The following is a 15,861-nucleotide window of genomic DNA, read 5'->3' on the forward strand; positions in this document are numbered from 1 at the left end:
AAGCCCCAATACTCCCCACTCCTGTGATTCTGCTGCACTCCCCATAACAAAGAACTCAATCTTTAAAGAGCTTTTACTTGTGGAGCGAAGCAAAGCTTCCATCTAGGGCCTGACCAAATCATTATTGCACAGATAAGGATCAGAACTGAGGCAGATGTCTGCTGGCTTTACAATATGTGCATGGAGATGACCTGCAAGGCCCCTGCCAGCGTACAGTGCTGAGGCGTCTCAGTTTGCTTTCTCTCAGACATGTTGAAGCTAGCTGGAATCCACTGGGGTTGCATTGCAGCTAGGTGGTCTTGATTTTGCCTCAGGAGGCTAATGTGCGTGCCAAATGGCATCTTATTCCTATATAGAGTGCTACAGGACTTTTGAGCAGAGCCCTATGGGCCCTGGTCGGAAGTAGTGCACTATATATGGAATAGGGTGTCATTTGAGACACTATCTGTGGTGGTCAACTGAGTCACATTGTTCTTGGGACTGGAAGTGGAGTGTTATGTTTTTCCCCATTGATGCCCAGAGCAGCTGTCTCAATGAAACACTTTCAGTACAGTTGATTTGTTAAGAAGGAAACATTAGGAGGGGGAGTGTGTTTGCACAGGAATATGGTTATTAGATGTATTGGTGTTGGTGGGGAAGTACAGAGAAAGTAAAAACACTGAGCATGTGTCCAGCTGCTTCCTGGTAACGTTCACCACTGACCACACCTGGGTTCAAATACTATTTGATATCATTTCAAATACTTTAGCAGGGCTTGATTGAGCTTGCCTGGCACTATGGAACCATTAGAATAGTCACAAAAGTTTCCCAACGGGGACCCTAGGTAGGCTAGAGGAAATGTTCAAAGTATTTCAATGATTCCAAGTAGTATTTGAACTCAGGTCTTTCTATTCAAGAAGGTGTGGAGGTTATCTTTAGAGCTAATTCTTTGTAGGGATAATATGATACTCTGTTGACAGATATGAGTCAGTGTGACCTGCTGTGAATACAAAGTGCCCAAGAGGTGCATTTTCTCTCTATAGACACGCGTGCAGACACTCATTTACACACGCACCTACGCACGCACGCATGCTGTCACGACTTCCGCCGGAGTCGGCTCCTCTCCTTGTTCGGGCGGCGTTCGGCGGTCGACGTCATCGGCTTTCTAGCCATCGCCGCTGCATTTTCTCATTGTTCCATTTGTTTTGTCTTGTTCCCTGCACACCTGGTTTTACATTCCCTAATCACACTGCATGTATTTATTCCTCTGTTTCCCCCCATGTCTTTGTGTGAAATTGTTTTGTTACATGTTTAATGTGATGCGCCAGACTGTTTTTTCCCCCGGTATTTTGACCCGTTGTATGTATTTGCCATACGTTTGTATATTTGTGAGTGTTTTCGCGCTTATTGACTTTTACCTGTGGCTGGAGGATTTTGGACGCAGTTGCGTCTGTCTTTTGTGCTGTTGCCAAATAAAAGTGCGTTTGATCACCACTCACTGCTCTCCTGCACCTGACTTCGTACCAGTAGCGCACAACCTTGACACACGCACGCACACGCTCACACATGTTTGTTTTACTATCCTTGTGGGGACCAAACAATTGATTCCCATTCAAAATCCTATTTTCCCTAACCTTAATCCCAGACCCCTAACCTTAACTTCTAAACCTAACCCCTAACCATAATTCTAACCCTAAACTTGACCGGTAAGCCTAAAATTGCCTTTTTCCTTGTAGGGACCAGGGAAATGTCCCCAAAAAGATGGTAAAGCAAAACAAAACACACACACTAGGGAAGCCTTTACAATTGGGAATACTATGTTTTGTATGTGAATGTCACTCTGAACATTTCTGATCCCTAAACGCTTGACCTCAGGAAAGGTTTGAGCTTAGTATATTTTGGAGTAATATGGAGGGAACCCCCTACTAGGAAAGAGCAGCTGAGTTAGGTCAGTGATTCCCAGATCATATTACACTCCACCACTCCACTACAGTAGCCACTTCCAGAGAGAGCTCCACCCATAACTGCAGGAGACAAGGTAAACACCCCTGAATTACATTTTTATGGCTGCTGTCACTCTGTTGTCTGCAGTGCTTTGGCAAACATGGGAACACACCGAACACGATGGCGTATTCCTCTATCATTGTGTGCAGTCTGGAAAATGTTAGATCTTCATTTCAAGATGAAAGGAAACGTGTACACTATGTTGAGACACATGCAGTATTTGTAGCTGTGGGCTTTGTGTGGTGTGATGAGGAATCCCATTTGAGCCGAGTACTTTGCCAATCAAAACACAGTACTAATAGCTGACTGGAGTTTCCATGAGATGTATATAAACATGTGTAATATATCAGTAGAGAGACATTCATGTTCTAATCATCAAAGCTGATAATTGAGATTGCATTAACTTTGAAATATCACAGTGCTATTTTGACACTTTGCACTGCACGTCTTCTGCTTCTGTGGAGAGAGAGGACTAGAGACAGTGGTGCCCGAGGATCAGTCCAAATGGTCTCCTTCTTTTGCTTCTCTCTATTTCTCCGCTGAGCACACCTCGTCATTTCAACGTGGATAATTGGGTAATATTTGGTTGAGACGTTGACCATTGAGATTACGACCTATTACCCACCCACTCAAAAAGACAGCCAAATGTTAGTCACATTTCCAATGTGTTCTCACTGTGCTTCCAACCATCTAAAACCACAACCAAATTCCAGTGGAAAAACCATATCTGATTTTCAATTTAGTTGTCACCCAAATGTCTATCATTGCGCTTTCAACCATTTAAAAGCACAACAAAGTTAAAATGGGAATATAATGTCAGATATTCAGTTTATTTATACAACAGATGAATGTGTTATCACTGTGCTTAATCTAATAGCATAATGAAATTACCTGGATGACAGTTGAGATTATATTAAAACTACATTGTGCAAGTGATCAATGCCATTTGAGATTCTGCACAGATTATTACGGCTATTGTGAAGATCTCCACTGACCTGCGATGACCGATGCACGCTGTCTTGAACATGCAGCTTTATATGATTACATAAGAAGACCTGTGTAGTTACAGTAGCCTCAAAATGTGTTACTCATTTTAAGGTTGAACATTACATTAGTTTGTAAGATATCCTTAACTTTAGGGTATTTACTGTATTCTAAATGTGATGTTTTTTTAAAAAATGTATTAACTTGGCAAGTCAGTTAAGAATAATTTCTTATTTTCAATGACTGCTTATGAACAGTGGGTTAACTTCCTTGTTCAGTGGCAGAACAACATATTTTTACCTTGTCCACTCGGCGATTCCATCTTGCAACCTATCAGTTACTAGTCCAACGCTCTAACCACTAGGCTACCTGCCAGCCCTTATTGAATTGTGTTTGGTTGACAATGCAACCAAATATCAACATTTAAAGGAGCTATATTTACTGCCTGATAGTTCAATCTGAGCCACTGGCTTAATCCCAATCTTGAGCTTTTATTTTTGGTTTAGTTGGAGATGTGAATAGAACATATCATTTGTTAACTTGTCAACAACTTAATATTTATTGTATTTCAAAAGTGATACTGAATTGTATTTGGTTGTCAAAACAACCAAATATCAACATTTGAAGGAGATGTATCTTCTGCTTGGATGGTTCCATCTGTGCCACTGACCTCTGACTTTGATTCCAGTTAGTCTATACATTAAAAATGTATATGTTGGATTCTTGTCTCTATACGAACCAATAATCTAAATGAAAGAATATAACACAATTACATCCTATTGCAGTTTAAATAAAGTTTGGATTTGATTACATTTTTGAGACGTGAATCCAACATATCAATGACTAAATGTAGTATCAGTTATTTAAGGTAGACTTAACGAAATTGAGATGCTGCGATAAGCGAGATGCAACACTTGGCTCTCACTCAGTCACACACAGTATCTGCGCATGTGCACTGGTTCGTAAATTCGACTCCGATTTCAGAGTGCTCTCGTCTGAGTGCGCCAGAGCGAAGAATAACTGATGAATTTACGAACTCGCAACACCCGTTGAATATGACCGGTGTCAGTAAACGTCAGCAAAAAAATATGATTAAATGATTGCCAGCAGGACAGCTGCAGTCACTAACTCTCTAGATAACATGAAAACAGCCGCACTGGAGGCAATTTACGAACGCACCCTAAGTCAGTGACACAGATGGGACCACCTAAGCAAAAGACACATCTCCTTCAAATGTTGATCGTTGGTTATGTTGACAACCAAACACAATTCAAGATCACTAAATATCATTACATTTGAAATCAACCAGAGATTGAAACCCAATTGTATTGTCTAATTTTTTGTTTAGTTGAATTCTGGGTTGAATTTAATAGAATAGCTATTGACTTTGAAAATGCTATTTAGGCCTAAATAGCATCATTGATGATATGAGTGATAAAGTATGGTCCCATTTCATTTGCTATGTTTATCCTACCTTTGGAAAAACTTCGATAGCAACTGTGAATCTATATAGTTTTTTTAAGTAGAAGTATCTCAACATTTGTTCTCAAGACAGCACATTGGTAAAAGTCAGTGATAAATGCCATAGCTATGCAAGGCGACCAAAGGGTAGCTATAGATAGATACATTCTCCAGTAGGAGGTGCTGCCTAGCCTATTGTTTCTTTTTCTGATTGTGGACGTTAAGTTGAAGACCTGACGTTGTTTCAAAGGTACACATTCAACATGGTTTGTCTGTGTTGAAATGTGGTTACCATGATGACATAATCCCGTGGTTGAAATTTTACCCTCAAAACAACAGTTGATGAGTTTTTACAAACCCAATGTATTTTCCACGCAGATTTCACGCCACAAATGACATTTGAAACCATATGGATTAGTTTGTGCCCAGTGGGTCCTCTCTGTGTGCTCACTTGCCTGTTTGGAGCCTGAGTCACGATGACACTGACTGCTGTGTTCTCATTCATGTTCGTTGAGAGCGTTTTATAGCATAAATCCCATGTAGAGGTGAGTGACAGCTCCTCTTGCTAAGCCTATAATTAATCAGAGCCTCTGACTATTTACCCAACCCCTGCTATGCTACTGACAGCCGTGATGGATTGTGGAAGTTGCTCAAGCTTGCAGGGACAGTTTGTCAGTCTTAAAGCTCTGTCATTCTGCTGTCATTCAGAATGCATGGAATGGTCCTGACAATGCAGTTGAGGAATTGATGTTAACCATAACAAAATTGGCAGTTTGTTGTCTGGTTGGTGAAGTATTAGCTGTAAACGTGGTGATTTATGTCATAGCTTCTCTGTCTTGACGTTGAGTTCGTTCATTGCTGTCATTTGTGAGGAAAGGGTAATTTACTTTAAGTACAGTAGTACTCCTTTACGGGCTTACTTTGGTTTCAAATTCTCCTGGCATCTATGAATCACATGATGAATGTTATGTAATATTCAATACATCATTCTGTGAGCTCGGCAGTGTAATCAGTATTTATTCATCATTTCACATGTGATTACATTGAGATTATATGGTAATGTAAAAAGATAAATTGAGCTGTAAACGCACAAGCTGTAAGGAGTCAACACTTTACTCGCACAGATTGAGAAATCACTACCACCTAACCCTCTCCACCCTAACCCACCCCAGAGCCCTGGTCAAAAGTAGGGCACTAAATAGTGAACAAGGTGCCATTGGGGTCGCAGTCCGAGAGAGGGCTGTGTGCTGTGGTCCCCTGCCAAAGCTAATAAGGACTGGGGCTCTGCTGAGCTATCACACCATCTGTCTGTGACTCATGCTTCTGGAGAGCTGCCAGCCTGAACCAACGGTAGGCAGCCAGCCCAGGATTTACCTGCCAGATAATGAGACAGCCAACGCTCACAGGGATCCTCTTCCTAGCAGGCAACTCATAATTAGGAGCACTACTGAATGACTTCAGATAGATAAAGAAATCAGAAGAACACAGTCCGAGATACTGACTAAAATATCATAATGTGCTATAAGCCCAGTGGTGGGAAAAGTACCCAATTGTCATACTTGAGTAAACGTAAAGATACCTTCATAGAAAATGACTCAAGTAAAAGTCACCCAGTTAAAAACTACTTGAATAAAAGTCTAAATGTATTTGGTTTTAAATATACAGTACCAGTCAAAAGTTTGAACACACTGAGGTAGTCACCTGGAATGCATTTCAATTAGCAGGTGTGCCTTGTAATGCACTACTTAATGCATTTGAACCGGTTGTGTTATGACAAGGTAGGGGTGGTTTACAAATCAAATCAAATCAAAGAAGATAGCCCTGTTTGGTTAAAGACCAAGTCCATATTATGGCAAGAACATCTCAAATAAGCAAAATTATGGTGTGGGGGTGCATTGCGATACGCCATCCCATCTGGTTTGCGCTTAGTGGGACTATCATTTGGTTTTCAACAGGACAATGACCCAACACACCTCCAGGCTGTGTAAGGGCTATTTGACCAAGAAGGAGAGTGATGGAGTGCTGCATCAGATGACCTGGCCTCCATAATCACCCAACCTTAACCCAAATATGATGATTTGGGATGAGTTGGACCGTAGAGTGAAGGAAAAGCAGCCAACAAGTGCTCAGCATATGTGGGAACTCTTTCAAGTCTGTTGGAAAAGAATTCCAGGTGAAGGTGGTTGAGAGAATGCCAAGAGTGTGCAAAGCTGTCATCTAGGCAAAGGGTGGCTACTTTGAAGAATCTCAAATATAAAATGTATTTGGATTTGTTGAACACTTTTTGGTTACTACATGATTCCATATGTTATTTCATAGTTTTGATGTCTTCACCATTATTATACAATGTAGAAAACAGTAAAAATTAAGATAAACCCTTAAATGAGTATAAAGCGTCTAAACTTTTGACTGGAACTGTACCTAGGTATCAAAGAAAATGTAATTGCTAAAATATACTTAAAAGTATCCAAAGAAAAAGTATAAATAATTTCATATTCCTTATATTAAGCAAACAGATGGCACAGTTGTCTTGTTTTTAACATTTACGGATAGCCAGAGGCATACTCCAACATTTAGAAACAATGCATTTGTGTTTAGTGAGTCCGCCAGATCAGAGGCAGTAGGGATAACCACCTATTCTCTTGATAAGTGCATGACCATTTTCCTGTCCTGCTAAACATAACAAATGTAACAAGTGATTTTGGGTGTCAGAGAAAATGTATCAAGTAAAAATTACATTATTTTCTTTAGAAATGTAGTGAAGTAAAAGTAGTCAAAAATATAAATAGTGAATCAAAGTGCATACAGTTGAAGTTGGAAGTTTACATACACTTAGGTTGGAGTCATTAAAACTCGCTTTTCAACCACTCCACAAATTTCTTGTTAACAAACTATAGTTTTGGCAAGTCGGTTAGGACATCGACTTTGTGCATGACACAAGTCATTTTTCCAACAATTGTTTACAGACAGATTATTTAACTTATAATTCACTGTATCACAATTCCAGTGGGTCAGAAGTTTACATATAGTTGACTGTGCCTTTAAACAGCTTGAAAAATTCCAGAAAATTATATCATGGCTTCAGAAGCTTCTGATAGGCTAATTGACATCATTTGAGTCAATTGGAGGTGTACCTGTGGATGTATTTCAAAGTCTACCTTCAAACTCAGTGCCTCTTTGCTTGACATCATGGGAAAATCAAAAGATCTCAGCCAAGACCCCAGAAAATAATTGTAGACCTCCACAAGTCTGGTTAATCCTTGGGAGCAATTTTCAAACGCCTGAAGGTACCACGTTCATCTGTACAAACAATAGTACGCAAGTATAAACACCATGGGAACACGCAGCCGTCATACTGCTCAGGAAGGAGACGCGTTCTGCCTCCTAGAGATTAACGTATTTTGGTACGAAAAGTGCAAATCTATCCCAGAACAACAGCAAAGGACATTGTGAAGATGCTGGAGGAAACTGGTACAAAATTATCTATATCCACAGTAAAACAAGTCCTATATTGACATAACCTGAAAGGCCACTCAGCAAGGAAGAAGCCACTGCTCCAAAACCTCCATAAAAAAGCCAGACTACAGTTTGTAACTGCACATGGGGACAAAGATCTTACTTTTTGGAGAAATGTCCTTTGGTCTGATGAAACAAAAATAGAGCTGTTTGTCCATAATGACTATTGTTATATTCGGAGGAAAACGGGGGAGGCTTGCAAGCCAAAGAACACAATCCCAACCGTGAAGCACGAGGGGGGCAGCATCATGTTGGGGAGGTGCTTTGCTGCAGGAGGGACTGGTGCACTTCATAAAATAGATGGCATCATGAGGTAGGAAAATTATGTTGATATATTGAAGCAACATCTCAAGCCATCAGTCAGGAAGTTAAAGCTTGGTCGCAAATGGGTCTTCCAAATGGACAAAGACCCCAAGCATACTTCCAAAGTTGTGGCAAAATGGCTTAAGGACAACAAAGTCAAGGTATTGGAGTGGCCATCACAAAGCCCTGACCTCAATCCTATAGAACATTTGTGGGCAGAACTGAAAAAGTGTGTGCGAGCAAGGAGGCCTACAAACCTGACTCAGTTACACCAGCTCTGTCAGGAGGAATGGACCAAACTTATTGTGTAAAGCTTGTGGAAGGCTACTCGAAACGTTTGACCCAAGTTAAACAAAAGGCAATGCTACCAAATACTAATTGAGTGTATGTAAACTTCTGACCCACTGGGAATGTGATGAAAGAAAGAAAAGCTGAAATAAATAATTCTCTCTACTATTATTCTGTCAATTCACATTCTTAAAATAAAGGGGTGATCCTAACTGACCTAAGACTGGGAATCTTTACTAGGATTAAATGTCAGGAATTGTGAAAAACTGAGTTTAAATTTATTTGGCTAAGGTGTATGTAAAATTCTGACTTCAACTGTATACCCCCCAAAAACGCCTTAAGTAGTACTTTCAAGTATTTTTTACTTAAGTACTTTACACCACTGTATAAGCCACATGAGAAAATACGTTTTCAATGTGTTTTTTTCCAGGGTCAGTGTTTGGATCACTTGACTGCAACCGCAGCATGGGGATGTCGTCCTAATGTTGAATATGACCTCAACAGTTTGATTACTGTCATCCTCTCCTCCCAGCTCCTCAGGGCCTCACCTGACTGGCTGACCTGATTGGCTGACAGAGTTATAAAGTGTAATAGAATGTAGGAGTAGCAGTAGAGAGGCTGGCTAAACGGCTCAGTGTGTGAGTCATAGATGGATCCAGGTGGTTTGTTTTATTCTCCTCCCCTCCTCCCCCACTATATCCATGAATCTTAACTGCCCACTCATGACCTGCAAAGCTCGCTGGGAGAGATACACTTGGTTGTTCGGACAGGAGCACAAATTGGCTTGAAATGTAACCGACCATTCATGAAAGGGGACCTTTTCTGCCGTGCAAGTTCAGTCGGCCCCTGCTTAGCTGGTCCATCAGTATCATCATTGCAGTACTGTACTGTAGTTAATGACTAAACCACCCCCCGTCCAGATCCACTCACCAAACCACTCCCTTCCCGAAGAGTGATGATGCCCAACATGAAAGCTGTGGTCTATAGACTCTGTATGACAGTACATATGCTCCTGCTGCAAGGATCTCTTTGTTCTCCTTTACCCCTCTCCAATCCTTCAACCCATTGGCTGTCAATGGACGGGTCAGTGGGTGACCTCACTGTGAAGCCACAGGGTTTATAAATGGACGTGTGGGCCAAGAAGACTTAGCCGAGAGGGCCAGGGTCTCCATGGGACTGCACGGCTCAGAGATAAACCGTGTCTGAACATTCTGAGAATGATCAAGGTTACTGGTGTAGATAATGAATGATTTTGCTTTTTTCCACGTTTTCCGCGACTGGAAAGAGCTGATCCGCAGCTGACCAACATTAGTAATAAATTCCTCATGCTTTGACAACATGTTGGGTGGACTTTCTGACTGCCTGGGATTAGGATAGCTCTGAAGACCCCTTATTGTTCCATACAGATGTAGGATCTTAATTTGATCACCCTGCTGCAGGGGAACTTTCCTGAAATACAGGTCATTTAAAACCTTTAGTGCATTTGAGGTTTAAAAAAAGCTTCTGGAGTTTGTATTTTCCACTTTGAAATTTCAGACTTGATTTTCCCTACCGAGAAATATATCAATCCCTACAAAGATGTCCATGAATTACAATACACATTTGCCGTTGCTGCAGGATTATTTTCCTACTGTAGCAAACTATCTCAAATTAAGATCCTTCATCTGTTGGTTTCACATTACACTGAAGATTGGAAGTGTCCCAGAACGTGTCCAACACACCACAAGTATATATTTTCTCTCTGACTCTCTCACACACTGTCTTAAGATACCTACCCACAAATCCAACCCATTATGACATTAGATATGGGATACTTCCAGTGGTGTTATGTTTGTTGGTCCAAACGCAGATGCAGGGTTTCCTCCGCTGAGTAGGGAGGTTGTCCCTCACAATTACACAGGACTTACAGTCATCTTATTCTGTGCCCTCGTAAGAAAAAAATACAAATGTTTTTTTTTGCCATTTTCAGTGATATTGAAATCTATAAGTAGCAGCCCTATGTCATTCTCCTTGAGGCAATCGACGTTAGCGCGAGAGGACTTATTGGAGGTAGGAGCAGAGAGCGTTTGGGCGGCAGAGAAAGCCTGGGATCAGTTGGATCGGTCAGAGTTTGGGGCATTGGATGTTGGTACACAGTGGACACTCAGGCAACACAGCTTTTTCTGAGAGACTCACAGGAGTCTCACTGGACATGGCAGAGCTATACATCTGGCTCTGGAACCTGGTGCTAGACAGACAGCATTACATCCATAACAATATCCCCAGCATGACTGTCATATCACAACTATAGTGCCAAAGTGGCCTGTATGTCCCGATTCTCTGCGATCTCTGGAATGAAACCAACATGTTTCCCTGGTGTCAATTGCTAGATTGTGTTCTGTATTATTGTGGAATTTCACTACAGCCATTTACTTTATCGATACAGCAACTTTCAAATGTAACAGCATCTTTGGGAATAAATATTTGAATTAGTATAGCCAATCGTCCCAAATGGCTCTAGAACATTTGAGCCCAATACTTTCATCTTGAAAAAGCCCCTCTGATCCTAGCCAGGCCATTTGTGGAACTTACATGCACTCTCCCCAGACAGACTCATCTGCACCATCTGGATTGAGGTGGATTTTTGCTACAGATCCCATTACAGTGAGTGACGAAGCTGTGGGAATATCCATCAGTGTCTTCAGTCTGCCTCTGCTTCAGTCCTCAGACCCACTCTGCCATGGGGGTCTGTGGTGTGGAGGGGTTCTTCTATGCCCCTGCTCCCAAGATAGTAGAGCCATTCTCGGGCAGTGCTGGGTGAGAGCTGCCCCCTGTGTGCCCAACAACGCACTGGTGATTTTGGCAGTGTCAGGCAGAGCTAAGAGGCTGCACCTGCTCTCTGTGTAAATAACTCTGACTGTCTGAGTGGAAAGACATGATAATGGAAGGAGTCTATAGTGTCAGTGTCAACTACGTTGTGTTGTGCTATGCAATTTTGTGCGCTCTTGGATTATTGGAGTTGTAATTGTTATTATTATTATTTATTCACCCCACCCCCCTCGTCAGAAGGCAAAAGTAACTCTGTTAAAAATAAATGTTTGTCACGAATACATTTTTTACATACATGGTACTTTTATATCAAATATCACATAACAGCATTATTTTGATATACACATTACATTTGGATTAATAGTGCTTAGACATGATATATATTATTTTCAGTCCCAACCACTACAGATTAAATCCACCCTCAGCTTCTCTCAGGCCATCCCACCTATCTCCATAGACCCCCCCTTCTCTTGATTTCCTTGTGCCATATATATTTTTTTGTGTTTTTTTGTGTTTTTTTTTGTTTGTTTGAACTTTACCCCTTTTTTTCTCCCCAATTTCGTGGTATCCAATTGTTAGTAGCTACTATCTTGTCTCATCACTACAACTCCCGTACGGGCTCGGGAGAGACGAAGGTTGAAAGCATGCGTCCTCCGATACACAACCCAACCAAGCCGCACTGCTTCTTAACACAGCGCGCATCCAACCCGGAAGCCAGCCGCAACAATGTGTCGGAGGAAACACCATGCACCTGGAAACCTTGGTTAGCGTGCATTGCGCCCGGCCCGCCACAGGAGTCGCTGGTGCGCGACGAGACACGGACGACGCTATGCCAATTGTGCGTCGCCCCACAGACCTCCCGGTCGCGGCCGGTTACAACAGAGCCTGGGCGTGAACCCAGAGTCTCTGGTGGCACAACCCTTAACCACTGTGCCATGTGTTGTGTTGTGCCATTCTGTGTGCTGGTGCTTTATTACATTTAGATTTGTTTGATTATGTGGATCATTTCTGCTGTGCTAGGGTATGTGGGCATGCATGTGCACGCGACAAGAGCATGCATTGTTTACATTGTGTGTCAATAAAAAATAACCTCCCATTTTACATTCAAGTAAGAGGTAAACCCCTTTCCACGAAAATGAGGTTCCTGGGACTGCTTTGTAAATGAGCATGCTGTCTGACTGTGGTCCTGGCTCACGAGCCTCCTTGTCATTAGCAGGGAGGAGTAAGGTGGAGCAGTACAGATGATCTCTATCATCACACCTACCTAGCAGCTACAAGCTGTCTATCGACACCTGGCTGAAGAGAGGCAGGAAGTAGTGCATCCTCCTGCGGGGAGGGAGAGAGGGAGGGAGCCTTCTCTCTCTTTCTCGCGCCTGGCCCACTGCCACCACCACACCATTCGTTCGCACTACTGCTGTGAATGGTAATAGCCGAACTGGAGCAACTGTAATCCTAGTTAAATCACTGATCACGCACTAGGATATCCAAACGATTCAGTTTGTATGGTGTGACATAACGAGGTGGATTTTGCGGGTTGGTTTTGACCATGCAGAATCGCATCAGCTGTTCTAATGTGTATTGTAGGTGTATTAAAACTGTCAAGTGATGCGGGGTTGGTTTCACCTTAAGGGCTAACCATAGAAATACAATCGCTAGAATGTGAATCCGAATCCCCGTTCAAGTCAATGGGTCTGTGACGGGCAGATGGCCACTCTAGTGGTTCTATTTCTATACAACACTATCTGCATTCACTTCCAGCCAGACTTTCACTTAGCCTGTCATTGTGGGTTCCCCAGGTAGCCTAGCTAGTATACTGCAGCTTTGTGGCGGAAGCTGTTAATGAACCTAAACAGATCGTTTGACTCCTTAGGGTAAAGATCAAATTCTTCCATTTCCCCATTCCCATATCATCATTTAGGAGATGATGGTTTCTCAAATGAACCATTTTGCCAATGAGTGTTACCTTTATGTACCTCAGAGGACTGAAGACCACAGAGCCATTGACTTCACGGCTGCAGCGTAAAAAAAAACAGAAGGAAAGAAGAAGAAAATCTTGTTTGTGTTGTTGTGTTCCATGAGTCAGTGTGAGTTGTCTGGGACGTGGATGAGGTAGGATATTTATACGTCTCTCCTTCATACCTCAGAGATGCACATCAGGTTCGAAAAAAGAACTGCTTTCACTTTTATTTGATTGATTGCTGAAAGGAGCTTCTGCTGTTTCAGTCAAAACAGTCCTAAATCAAACTTGTCACAAAGTTCCGGATTTAACAAGGCATCACATACTAAGGAGAGGGGAGAAACAAAAGTTTATTAATGGCGCACGGTTACATGCGCACCATTTCTTTTTTTGAAGTGTTGGTGAAGTGAAAGTCATTGATAAACATCTAAGAATAATGATTGAGTTATCGTCTTGGGTCGTGTGCTTATGTACACACAGTATATCTTTCAATTACAGAGGGCTCCTTTGAGATAAAGTGGTGATTAAAAAACACGCTGAGACCATTATCTTCAGAACGTACATATATTTTATCTGTATATTCTCGCAGTTTCAGATTCAAAATTCAAATTTTTATATGAATTCATTCAGCCAAAGTTTTCAAGGTATGTTGGTAAAATCTGCTGATAGTAAAGAAACTTTGTTAGAAGTTACAAATGTGTGGAGTTTTCTAAGTTCACAGGAATCAGGTCACAGTGTTTCTGCAGTGGCTCATGGTCCAGATGGGGTCCTGTCCTGTCCCTGATGTCCATAGAACCCTTTCCACACAGTGCTACCCACATTTTATTTTGTAAATCTACTGTTTTAACTGGACCATGCAGCACGACCTATGACCCATGACTTGTGTAAATGTACTTTTGAGGATAAAATCTTTTATCATTTTATTTATAGTACTATTTATTTATAGTACTAGTACATTGTTAAACATTTGTTAGATATATCAAAAAGCCATATCCCTGTATTTGCAGTTTCTCCTCTGTTTGGTGTGCATCCCAAATGACACCATATTCACTATATTGAGCATGACCTTTGACCAGACAGCTATGGTCAGTGCGCTATAGGGAATTTGGGACACAGGCTAGGAATGGACGGTTCCACCTGGACCCCATCATGGCTGCTGTGCCGTGGTGAGCTGAAGTCTGGGACATCGGACACCCTGTCCTGGCTGATGATGCTGATGAATCTGCGTACCCCTTGCCCTGTGGCCTCTACCAGATCCATCCTGCAGGGAAACAAGTGTGTCTGTCTCTCTCTTGGCTTGTGTCCCAAATGGTGCCCTATTCCCTATATCGTGCACTACTTTGGACCAGAGCGTAGAGGGCCCTTGTGAAAAGTAGTGCACTAGAGAATAGGGTACCATTTGGGACGCGTACTCTGTCGGTGTATCCCAGACCAAACACATAGAGAAGAGCCACACTGCTCTCTGCTCTCTGAACTATTAATACCAATTGGCCTCTCTTGATAGTTACAGATCTTTTTCCACATGCTTTTGGCATCCTCAAAGATCATTTCGAGACCTATCACCACAACAAAAGGACAATATTCCCCACTAAGAGAGGCTGAAAAACCACAGGGTACTCTGTCTGATATTTTTGAACATGATTTGTGAAACTTGTCTGACCACAAGGAGAGGTATCTATGCTGGGTGTAGGAAAGAGAGGTCTGATATATATCCCACAAGCACATTCCTTTTATTGTGTCTAGAAACACAGCCCTCACGGACTTCTGTTTAAGGTTGTTATACATTCTGTTGCATGCCAGTCTGACACACAACAAGACAGGCATTATTTTTCTCCCTTTCGTAGAAGTTGTCAAAGTACTTGGGGAGGAGTGTTTGTACATCAACAAGCAGGAGTCCTGAAGGACATATCCAATCATCATAAAGAGGTCTTCAACTCACAACAGGACCCTCACAACAGCAATGGACCCTTCTCAGTTGAACCCAATGATATTACATAACAGTGTCCAGTGGACATCCTTGCTATAGGATGTTTTCTGACAAATGTATTCAGTTGCATATTTCCTGAGGGAAGCGTGTTGACTTGCTAGAACTAAGAGCAATTTAAAGTGTAGTAGTTGATCTGGTTTTTAATCTGGTTACCGTGTGTTTTATGGTCCAGCCAGGCCCATGCAGAGCAGCCACACCCTGCCTAGGTCCCTGACCATGTCATGTCTCTAGAGCCAGGCTGTTCTGTTGAGCAGTGCTCTGGCCTCAGGCTTGGTTCGTCAGTACAGTAAGCGGGACGGGAAGCCCTGATGCCAGTGTGTCGTGTTTACTTTTCACTCAGCATATTAGATATGTCACTTCACTCTACCCTGATGCTGGTATCATCTGTGTGTAAGTGCATGCATATGATGTGTGTGTGCTCTTGTCCAATTCTTCATCCCATCCCTCCACAGACACACCAGGGAGACCAGACTTTGATCGGTTTATCAGTCAGGAATCTCATCCCCACCCTTCTCTCTCCTTTACACCCTTCCCCCTTTACACTATGACCATATTTATCCCCGAGGACTATCTA

This window comes from Oncorhynchus keta, chromosome 14, assembly GCF_023373465.1.
Source record: "Oncorhynchus keta strain PuntledgeMale-10-30-2019 chromosome 14, Oket_V2, whole genome shotgun sequence".
Lineage (NCBI taxonomy): Eukaryota > Metazoa > Chordata > Actinopteri > Salmoniformes > Salmonidae > Oncorhynchus > Oncorhynchus keta.